We start from the raw sequence: 10,297 nt of genomic DNA, 5'->3' as shown, positions 1-10,297 counted from the left end.
GCTGTACTAGTTTGCATTCCCACCAACAGTGTAAGAGGGTTCCCTTTTCTCCACACCCTCTCCAGCATTTATTATTTGTAGACTTTTGGATCGCAGCCATTCTGACTGGTGTGAAATGGTATCTCATAGTGGTTTTGATTTGCATTTCTCTGATAATGAGTGATGTTGAGCATCTTTTCATGTGTTTGTTAGCCATCTGTATGTCTTCTTTGGAGAAATGTCTATTTAGATCTTTGGCCCATTTTTTGATTGGGTCATTTATTTTTCTGGAGTTGAGCTGGAGGAGTTGCTTGTATATTTTTGAGATTAGTTGTTTAAAAATTTTATATTAGTTGCCAAGATTTTCTAAAAATTGAAGATTTTACTAGAGCATCCAGATCTCCTGATAAATTAGCAGAATTGGAAACCCTAGGCCTACATCCCCATGTAGTTATGGGACAGAATTTTTTTATGGTTCTTGCTTCAGGTAGGGCCTTTGTTCTCCAGACTTGGGCAGTCCTCACTGAGATAATCCATTGATTTTTATTGACTTTGTGGTTCCTGTAGACATTTGAGTTTGTAAATTAGTTGGGATCTTACTAAACTGTGGTAAAAAAGAGACTGAAAAAGCAAGAGAGAAGTTCATTTCTGTCTCCGGAGAGGTAGGAAGCTCTCTTCATGGGAATGGCCAGGAGCACTGTTTTCTTTGACCTCTAATATTGACCTCCTCAAGTGTTTTATTTGTAGTCTGTTTGGTCAAAGTTGGTTGACCAGTGCCCTGTTCACATTTCAGTTCATAGGAAAAAGAAAAGAGGTAGTGATAGACAAGCAATTTCTTGTCATGGAAGTGATGCAGGAGTTGTATACATTTCATTGCTTAGAATATTGTCATGTGGACACAGCTAAGTATCAGTGAGGCTGAGAAATGTAGTGTTAAACAAGTGGCCATGTGTATGCCTTATTAAAATTTGGTTAATGGGAACAAGGTTCTATTACTGAAAAGAAGAGGAGCTCAGACCAAAGATATTTACATTTGGCAGTCTCTACTACCCATTGCATCCACTGGTCGGGAAAATACTTATAGTCAAAATATTTGTAGTCAAACAATGGAGTGGAGATTAAATCTGGAATTAGTAATGTGATTAGAGTTTATAAGTGAGAAATCCAAGGCCTAAAGGTTGTCAGTCTTTGTCAGAACGCTCAAACAATAGTAGAACCAGAGATAGAACTTTAGTCCCTATCTTCTGTTCCTTCCATTACATCATTCCAACTTCCTAAGAGTAGTATTTCATAGTAGTAGAGTTCTTTACGGGAACAAATGATTTAGAAAACTCAGTAGCAGTAGCACTTTCAGCTAGGAAGTTATTATTAGCTCAAATTAGGTGCCTTCCCGTGATCTGGATAAGAGAAGCAAACACACAGCATGCTGGGTGCCTTACCCCGCTTCCATAACTATGGCTATATGGTCACTGCACTCTTTCCCCCTAACCTCCGACCTCAGAATATGCCTCAGCTTAGTGCTCCAAGCTCCAAGCAATGTGCTTCCAGTTGCAAGGAGTCTGCATATAATATGGAATTCTTTTTTTTTTAAATGAGATGAAATTCTGTCATCCTGAAAATGGGTAATTGCTAGAACATTTCTGTACTCTTCCCATCTTAAAATCCATTCTTTTGGAGTGTTAGGGGGAGGGGGAAGAGTATATAACTATGGAGAAAATTCCAATTTTCTACCTATTTCCCTCATGATAATTGCTACTCTTTCCCATTCATTACTACCTGTAATCCCTCACTTAGTTTCATCTGCATCCCCAGCCAGATATCAAATTAAAGTTCATTCTAGTTTTTCCACTACTCTGCAGTCTCTGAAAGAATTCAGTCCCTTCAAGTACTTTTTTCTTTAGGATTTTATCATTCATGGTTTGGAGAAGGCAATGGCAACCCACTCCAGTACTCTTGCCTGGAAAATCCCGTGGATGGAGGAGCCTGGTAGGCTGCAGTCCATGGGGTCGCTAAGAGTCAGACACGACTGAGCGACTTCCCTTTCACTTTTCACTTTCATGCATTGGAGAAGGCAATGGCAACCCACTTCAGTGTTCTTGCCTGGAGAATCCCAGGGATGGCGGAGCCTGGTGGGCTGCCGTCTGTGGGGTCGCACAGAGTCGGACACGACTGAAGCGACTTAGCAGTAGCAGCAGCAGCAGTGGAATCTATGGATGAATGGTTGAGAGGGAAGATGTCAGGGAAGACAGGAAAGGTACTTTATCTTTGACTAGAGAAGACTGGCTTCTTTGTCTGTCACTGTAGCCAGTGATTTTCACACTATGATATGACATCTGGTTTGCAGATCTGTCTCAGGGGCTGGGGAAGAGGAAGCATCCCTTTCTGATCAAAGGGACCCTAATTATAGATTTCCTTGATCAAATCATTACCTAAGGCCATTTCCCCCAGGTCTTTTTTGATCCCTGTTTCTAGGGAATCATCTTACAATTCTACAACCAGACTTCTTATGAGCAATGAAAACAGCCCCTGTGATTACAAGGAAGTCTATTCCACCACACTGAGGTATTTGGGGGCTTCTGATATCCTAGGAATGGAATTTTTGTGTTCAAATATTTGTTTGGCATTCAAAATAGTAAAATGTGTCATTATACCACTAAGTGATGAAAATAGGTAATGCATTTTTTTAAAAGAACTGTATCTAACCTCCTTCCTTAAAACAAAACCTATTTTTCTCTTGCTAAAAAAAAAAAAAACACGCTGCTTTTCAAACGTGTGCTTTTATTCAGCAGTTTTGAATGTTATATTTTGAGAAATGCATATTGTATTCCTCTCGTTATTGTTCTGAACTTAAATACCTCAGTTCCTTTTTGTTTTCTGTGCTTTCCCTCCTAAAGAGGGAATAGGCCTTAAAGGCAGTATCAACTCAAAGAAGTATATTCTTGTATTTTTTACATAGTATCATATATTTTCATAGTATATTTACTTATGCACATACTATAAGAGCTAAATGATGATCCTTGGCAGCTTTGCAATCTAGAGAAAAGAAATCCCATCTCTGTTATTATCTATCGATTTCTCAGGAAAGGGCTCTGATCCTGACTGAGCCACCTGCCCTTCTTTTGACCAAGCACTATGTCCAGGGAACCAGGCTCTCTGAATAGCTAGTTGGTACCGTCAACCCATCTCAGTGGCTCAGGAAAGTAGACCCCTTGATTGACTGTCAACCCATCTCAATGGTTCAGGAAACTAGACCCCTTGTCCACCAAGAAGAAAGAGAACAGAGGGTTCTGTTGTGAGCAGTTGTCGAGAAATAGCTACTGGGTAGCTCCCCTCGTCATGATCCTGTCTTCCGATTCCCAACTAGTTTTACTTCTAGATGGTGCAATTTCTAAAAAAAAGACCTGGAGAGCAGCTCTCATTGAAAATAGTGAACTAAGCTGGCTCATGTGGATGACATAAGGTGCCCAACTAGATAAACACTGTCTTTTTCCAGGAGTTTATAGTGTAAAACTGTTAACACAGTGTCCCTCCGGCCAAGTATTAGGCGAAAGGCCACATAGACATCTGTATAGACACCGAACAAATACATACATTTATTTAAAAAATTGGGATTTAATTGTGCTCTCAAAATGGGTTCATTAAGGAGCCACTCATGCTGGAAGTCTCTTGCTGGAGAGATAGAACTTTATTTTGGAGGTATTCTGATTATCTGAAGAGATCGCTTAATGACACACTGCTACCTCAGAGGACAGAAGTAATGAGATTTGAGACAACTCTATCCTGTACAAGAGCATACATTTTTCTATGCTAGGAAAACAATGTGAGAGATACCCATTGCCCATAAAAAATAATCATCCCATTCACAGAATTTTCAAATGGAACCAACCAACTACTTAGTGTGAGAAAGTGCTTGCATACTGATTCACTGAAAGGAATAGCAACCTTAATTTTCTTGAACAATCACACCTTCAGAAGAGTTTTTAAACTCTATTCGGGAGAATGGAATTGGTTTCAAATCTTCTCTTTCTCTACCTCCTTAGTGGTTCAAGGCTAATTGTTATCTTGTCCTCCTTCATAAGGAAATCTACAGGTTAGGTAACCAGCATATTGGAGCATAATTGGATTGTAGCTATGTTTATGTTCTGTTTGTCTGAGAAGGTAGAATAAGCCACAGGAGTGGCTTCTGAATGTTCGGACCACTTGGCGTGTGCCAATGACAATGCTCTGTGTAGCCACACCTTCAAGTATACATTCTTAAAGATTCATTTTACTTGTTTATACATTAACAAAACATTCATCTGAATAGAGCATTTCAGGGCTAAAATAAAAGTGAGAAAATCTCTCATCTAGTTAATGAAAGCCTGCTGCTACGTCACTTCAGTCGTGTCCGACTCTGTGCGACCCCATAGACGGCAGCCCACCAGGCTCCCCTGTCCCTGGGATTCTCCAGGCAAGAACACTGGAGTGAGTTGCCATTGCCTTCTCCAATGCATGAAAGTGAAAAGTGAAAGTGAAGCCGCTCAGTCGTGTCCGACCCTCAGCGACCCCATGGACTGCAGCCTACCAGGCTCCTCCATCCATGGGATTTTCCAGGCAAGAGTACTGGAGTGGGGTGCCATTGCCTTCTCCTATGAAAGCCTGAGGAGGTAGCAAAGGGGTTCGAGATTAGAAGCTATATAGTATATTGCTATGAGGCATGGCAGGGTAGGAAGAGGAGATGAGAGTTATGAAGAAATTTAGAGCAGTTAGAAAAAATGATGTTCATTTAAAAAAAAAAAGGTAAAAAGAAAACACTTTAAGGATGAAGACAGAGGACTTAGAATATGGCTGAGATGGTTAGAAGCCAAAAAGAGATGATCCAAGGCTTGTGTACTGAATAAGAGAAATCAATCACAATCCAGGGAAATTCTCTAAGCTGTACCTACTCTGGAAATAGCACAAACTGAGATTTTCAGTCCTTTAGATGAACAGGTTTTAGAACTTAGGGTAAACCCAAGAGAGGATTTTGTTTGCGTGCTTACCCAAAATGCAACCTCAAAGAAGCTGCTCTGAACTTGGACTACGATTAGAAGGCTGATGACACAGTAAGTGAGGGATATTTACTCAGTATACTTACAATTAACTATTTTTATTGAGCTTCTACTATGTGACAGATACTCCTCTGGACAGGAAGGATATCAAGGAAACAAGGCAGAAATGGTCTTTAATTCACATAGAATGCTCATGTTCTAATCAGAGGAGATAGACAATAAAAAATAATTTAAGGAAAGAGGTGAATGGAGGCAGTGTTATAAAAGGTGAATGGCGCTCCAGGTCAGTGGATAATTTAGATGTGATTTGATTTGGCTTTTACAAGGATTGCTCTGACTGCTGCTTGGTTGACTTGATAAAACAGATCCTGCAAGGGAAACTGCTGACCTCGTTTTGTTCTTTCTGGGCATCAGGTGACTAATAGTCAGGAGGTTTCACCCAAGTATCTGTATTTAACAAAACATAAAGGAGCTTTTGAACTTGGGACTTAGTGGGTATGTCAAGGGAAATTTTTTTAGATCATCTGAACTCAGTTTGTAAAAAGAAGTACATGCACCTTTCCAAACATAAGCAACAAACCTTAGAAGTTACACAATAAATTCTCATGTGAATCTGCAGGTGCTCTCATTAGTAACCTGACAAAAGCCTCTGACTATCCCCATGTTCGTCCACAGTAGATTCTCTTGTGCCTATGTTTCTCCTGTTTCTGAGCCCTGTTAGCTTCTGGGGACTTTCTCACTTCCTGTCTCCAGGATCCACTGTGTGATTCTGTATGTTCGTATCCATCTTTGGGGAGCAAGTCTCTGTGTTCTGGCAGCTGCACAATCCCTGACATGCTTCGTCAAGTGGAAAAAAATTCATAGTCTTCTGAGAGGAAACATATCTCTCCTGGTGGGGGCCCTGTGTGTTCCCTCACGAAACATCCTGTGTAACACTATTAAATAACACCCCTGGCGTCAGCGGCTAGGAATAAGACAGTTCTGTGACTTTTCAGTTGTTTAATGCTCCACATAATATCTGGGAAAGGGAAGGGCAGAAAATTGCTAAGACTAAGGTGTCCGGGAAATGAAACTTCTGGTCCATGGTTGTTGGCATACCAAGGTGCACAAATATCAGGCAGTATTTCCAGAGTGCTCTCTGTTACTCCCTGGGACTTGCTGTTACTTATTAACAAAGATATTAAGTGTGAAGGACAATAGTTGAATGGCATTGCTCTCTTGCTCTTTGGCAACTCAAACAAATAGCAGCTTTTTTTCTTAGCAGAAGGAATCTAATTTCTGAACAGAGCCAACATAAAAATATTATTGCCTGGTCCTGCAGATTAAAGAATTAGAGTAACAGTTCCTGGTGTTAAGTATTGGTAAATATCTCACCAATAGTGTATAACTTAAAAGCTCACAAAACTGCGATTGTGGATTTTACCCAACCATTTAAAACCAATTATCATCTTCCAACCTGCTATTACAAGCATTGGGATTTATAATGTTTTATTTTTAAAGGAAAGACTACATAGATATTTAGGTTTTTTGTTTTCTGTGTTTTTTTTTTTTTGTCATGTGAAGGATTCACTGTATCAAAGCTTTAACTAGGCTACCTTACGACTGTCAAAGAAGATAGCTGCCTCTCACCCTTGTCCTAATATCTAGTTGCTCTATTAGTGACAGAAAATAAAAATTAAATTTTTGATTTAAAAAATATTCTGGCTAATATACTGTTTAAGGTTAAAATATGTGTTGATTACTTTCTCCCCAAATTATAATTGCTATTATTTGGCATTTTACATATCTAGAAGTATCTCAAGGAAGAAAATTAATATGTTAAAGTAGAATCATATCTTGTAGAAAAGACTTTAAAAGGTTTATTTATTTTTTCTTTTTTGACTATGGTGAGTCTTTGTTGCTGTATGAGACTTCTCTAGTTGTGGCGAGCAGGGGCTACTCTTTCCTGCAGTGTGCAGTTTTCCCAGTGAGGTGGCTTCTTTTGTGGAGCGCGGGCTCTAGGTGCTGCAGGCTTTGGTAGCTGCAGTGCAGGGGCTCAGTAGTTGTGGTTTGAGGGCTCTAGAGCACAGGCTCAGTAGTTGTGGGACACAGGCTTGGCTATTCTGTGGCATATGGGATCTTCCTGACCCAAGGATCAAACCTGTGTCCCTTGCATTGCAGGGTGGATTTTTAACCACTGGGCTACCAGGGAAACCTCTCTTGTAAAAAGGATTTAACAGCAGCAGTAAGCCTGGGTTTTGACAGCTACTGGATAAATTTGGAATCCAAAGAAGATAAAATCAAGATACTAAGACATACTTCACTCTGTATAACAAGCTCTAGGTTCATCTATCTTAGTTCAACTGACTCAAATTTGTTCCTTTTTACGGCTGAGTAACATTCCATTGTGGGTTTCCCAAGTAACTCAGTAGTAAAGAATCTGCCTGCCACTGCAGGAGACACAGGAGTTGTAGGTTCGATTCCTGGGTCAGGAAGATCCCCTGGAGGGGGAAATGGCAACCCACTCCAGTATTCTTACCTGGAAAATCCCATGGACAGAGAAGCCTGGCAGGCTACAGTCCAAGGGGTCACAAAGAGTCAGACACAGCTGAGTGACTGAGCATGCAATATTCCATTGTACATATATGCCACAACTTCTTTATCCAACTATCTATCGATAGACATCTAGGTTGCTTCCATGTCCTGGCTATTGTAGGTAGTGTTGTGATGAACACTTTGGGATACATGTGTCTTTTTGAATTACGGTTTCTCAGAATCTTTGCCCAGTAGTGGGATTACTGGGTCATATGACAGTTTTATTCCTAGTTTTTGAAGGAAATCTCCAAAGAGAAAAACAAATACCATATTAATGCATATATATGGAATCTAGAAAAAACAGTACTGATGAACTTATTTGCAGGGCAGGAATAGAGATGCAGATGTCGAGAATGGACTTGTGGACACAGTGGAAGAAGGAGAGAGTGGGATAAATTGAGAGTAGCATCGAAATACATACATTACCATGTATAAAACAGTTAGCTAGTGGGAAGTTGCTGTATAACACAGGGAGCTCAGCCTGGTGCTCTGTGATGACCTAGAGGGGTGGGATGGGGGTGGTGGTGGGTGGAAGGCTCAAGAGGGAATATATATATATATATATGTATATACACTTATGGCTGATTCATGTTGTATGGTAAAAACTAATACAACATTGTAAAGCAATTATCCTCCAATTTAAAAAAAAAACATACTGAAACATGTTTTAATCAGTCACACTGTAAAATTTTGCCAGGTAATGGAGCTCGTTAAAGGAAAGAGTGTATTTTGTGTTAACTGTATTTAATATTCAAGCATCTCAGAAGTCCATGATATCATATACTTCTAGCTTTCTGGGAAGCTTTACCAGTTCATTAGGTTGGAAGCATTGTACAAAGTTCTTGTGCTTACCAAGTTCTGTAGCCTTTAAATACATCTTTAGGGATAAAGACACAGGAGTAACACCCTTGCAGAGTCAATGAAATGGAGGAGAGCACTCTTGCTATTGTTTTCTCACCTCATTAACAAAAAAGCATCCCATAGTGTACAAAAAAATCTTAGAGATTGATATTGGAAAATTCAAATTACCATTTCTTTGCAGTCAAGTAGTAATTCCCTGCTGAATGCAGATGAATTTATATGATTTGAAATACAGTTAATTCAAAACACTGCATGCTTGTACTTTGGAATAGTTGGTCCCATTAGGTATGAACTCAGACATGTTTATTTTCTTCAAAGTGAAACAAGAATTCTGATTACTTTTTAATAGGAAAAGAATGGAGTTGGCAGGACTATACATAAAAACATCCTTTTATCCCTGTTACCTTAGTGATTAAGTGTTTAATACAGAAACAGATGAAATTTTTATTGAACAGCAGATCCAGGATAGAGATGCTAGTTAGACAGCCTCCTAATTGCAGGGTATCCTTGGAAGAGAGAGCCCTCTCCCAGGAAATTGTTTACTTAGCATTTAATAATGGTCATGGAATACCAGTATCTAAATGTTACTTAAAGATGTCCTCTTGAATTTCAAATTAATAACAGCTTACATTTTGCTTAGGTTCTTGTTTGATAAAATATTTTCATTTCCCTACAAATTTTTTGTGTGATCCTGAGTCACTGTGAATTTAAATGTGCCTTTTCACTCAGCGTGACAGGAAGGATGCCCCTTTCACTGATAATCAGTAGGGTTATAAAACCCCCTGGAAACTGTGAAAGGGTTAAGTACTCTTCAGCTCTTCTTCATATTTATCCTGTGTGGACATATATTTGAAGCTCAGAACTACCCATTGATCCCAAATGTGTCGTATGGCCTTCCTAATTGTAGTTGTCTAGTTGCTGTTGTGTCCAGTTTTTTTTGCTACCTCATGGACTATAGCCCATCAGGCTCTTCCATCCATGGGATTTCCCAGGCAAGAATATTAGAGTGGATTGCCATTTCCTCCTCTAGGGGATCTTCCTGACCCAGGGATTGAACCCTAGTCTCCTGCATTGGCAAGTGGATTCTTTACCACTGAGCCACCAGGAAGCCCTTACCAAATTGATGCTGGGACTTGAAATTTTGAGTAAATTTTGATGTGGGACTTGAAATTTTGAATAAATTTTAAGTTGTTTAAACTGCTGATAGATAATAACTAAATAGCAGTGGGCTGAGATTTATGAAAGTGTTATTCAATTTCCTGGGTTCAGTGCCAGTCAGAACTTGAATAAGGGATTTATATATTCTGTAAAAGGTCAATAACATAATTAGGTTATAGGTTATCTTCATACAGTTAAATGTGTGTGAATAGAAAATGGAAAATTTTGAGTTTTTGGAAGAAAGCTGATAGTCAAAATGGCATATTAGAAATTTCACAGTAATGAGAACCAGCTATGGAATTAACTAAAGCCCACAGATTTGTCTTGGAGGAGCTCATGGGAAAACAGTCTCATTAAAAAAAAATATTGCTTGGCTAGAGGAGACAATTAAAAGATGTCTTGATAATATGATATGCTTGTGGCCATCTCTTCATGGATAATTGAAAAAAAATTTATATGAGCAGAGAAAACCTGATAAAAGGAAATTTGGCAAAATAATGTATTTTTAAGGAAAAAATACTAGTTTACTGCTTACCAAGTGTTTTGCGAGTGTATTCTTATTAAAGCAGTATAACTTGGTTAAAAGTTGAAGATTATAAAATCTCCATAACCACATAGTTTTAAATATCTTAGTACTTTTAGAGTGATCCCTCATTGTTCTGTTCTAATTCAAAGGTACATTGAGAATCTGTTAT

General features: G+C 39.0%; 1 protein-coding gene across 8 annotated transcripts in view; it reads left to right on the top strand.

The window, feature by feature from the left end:
* MME (membrane metallo-endopeptidase) overlaps positions 1-10,297 on the top strand; it is a 119,800-nt gene that overhangs the window by 49,539 nt on the left and 59,964 nt on the right. The window lies entirely within an intron of this gene.

The sequence above is a fragment of the Bison bison genome, unplaced genomic scaffold (genome assembly GCF_000754665.1).
Source record: "Bison bison bison isolate TAMUID 2011002044 unplaced genomic scaffold, Bison_UMD1.0 scf7180017864207, whole genome shotgun sequence".
Taxonomy (NCBI): Eukaryota; Metazoa; Chordata; class Mammalia; order Artiodactyla; family Bovidae; genus Bison; species Bison bison.
This window is presented reverse-complemented; position numbering and strand designations above follow the sequence as displayed.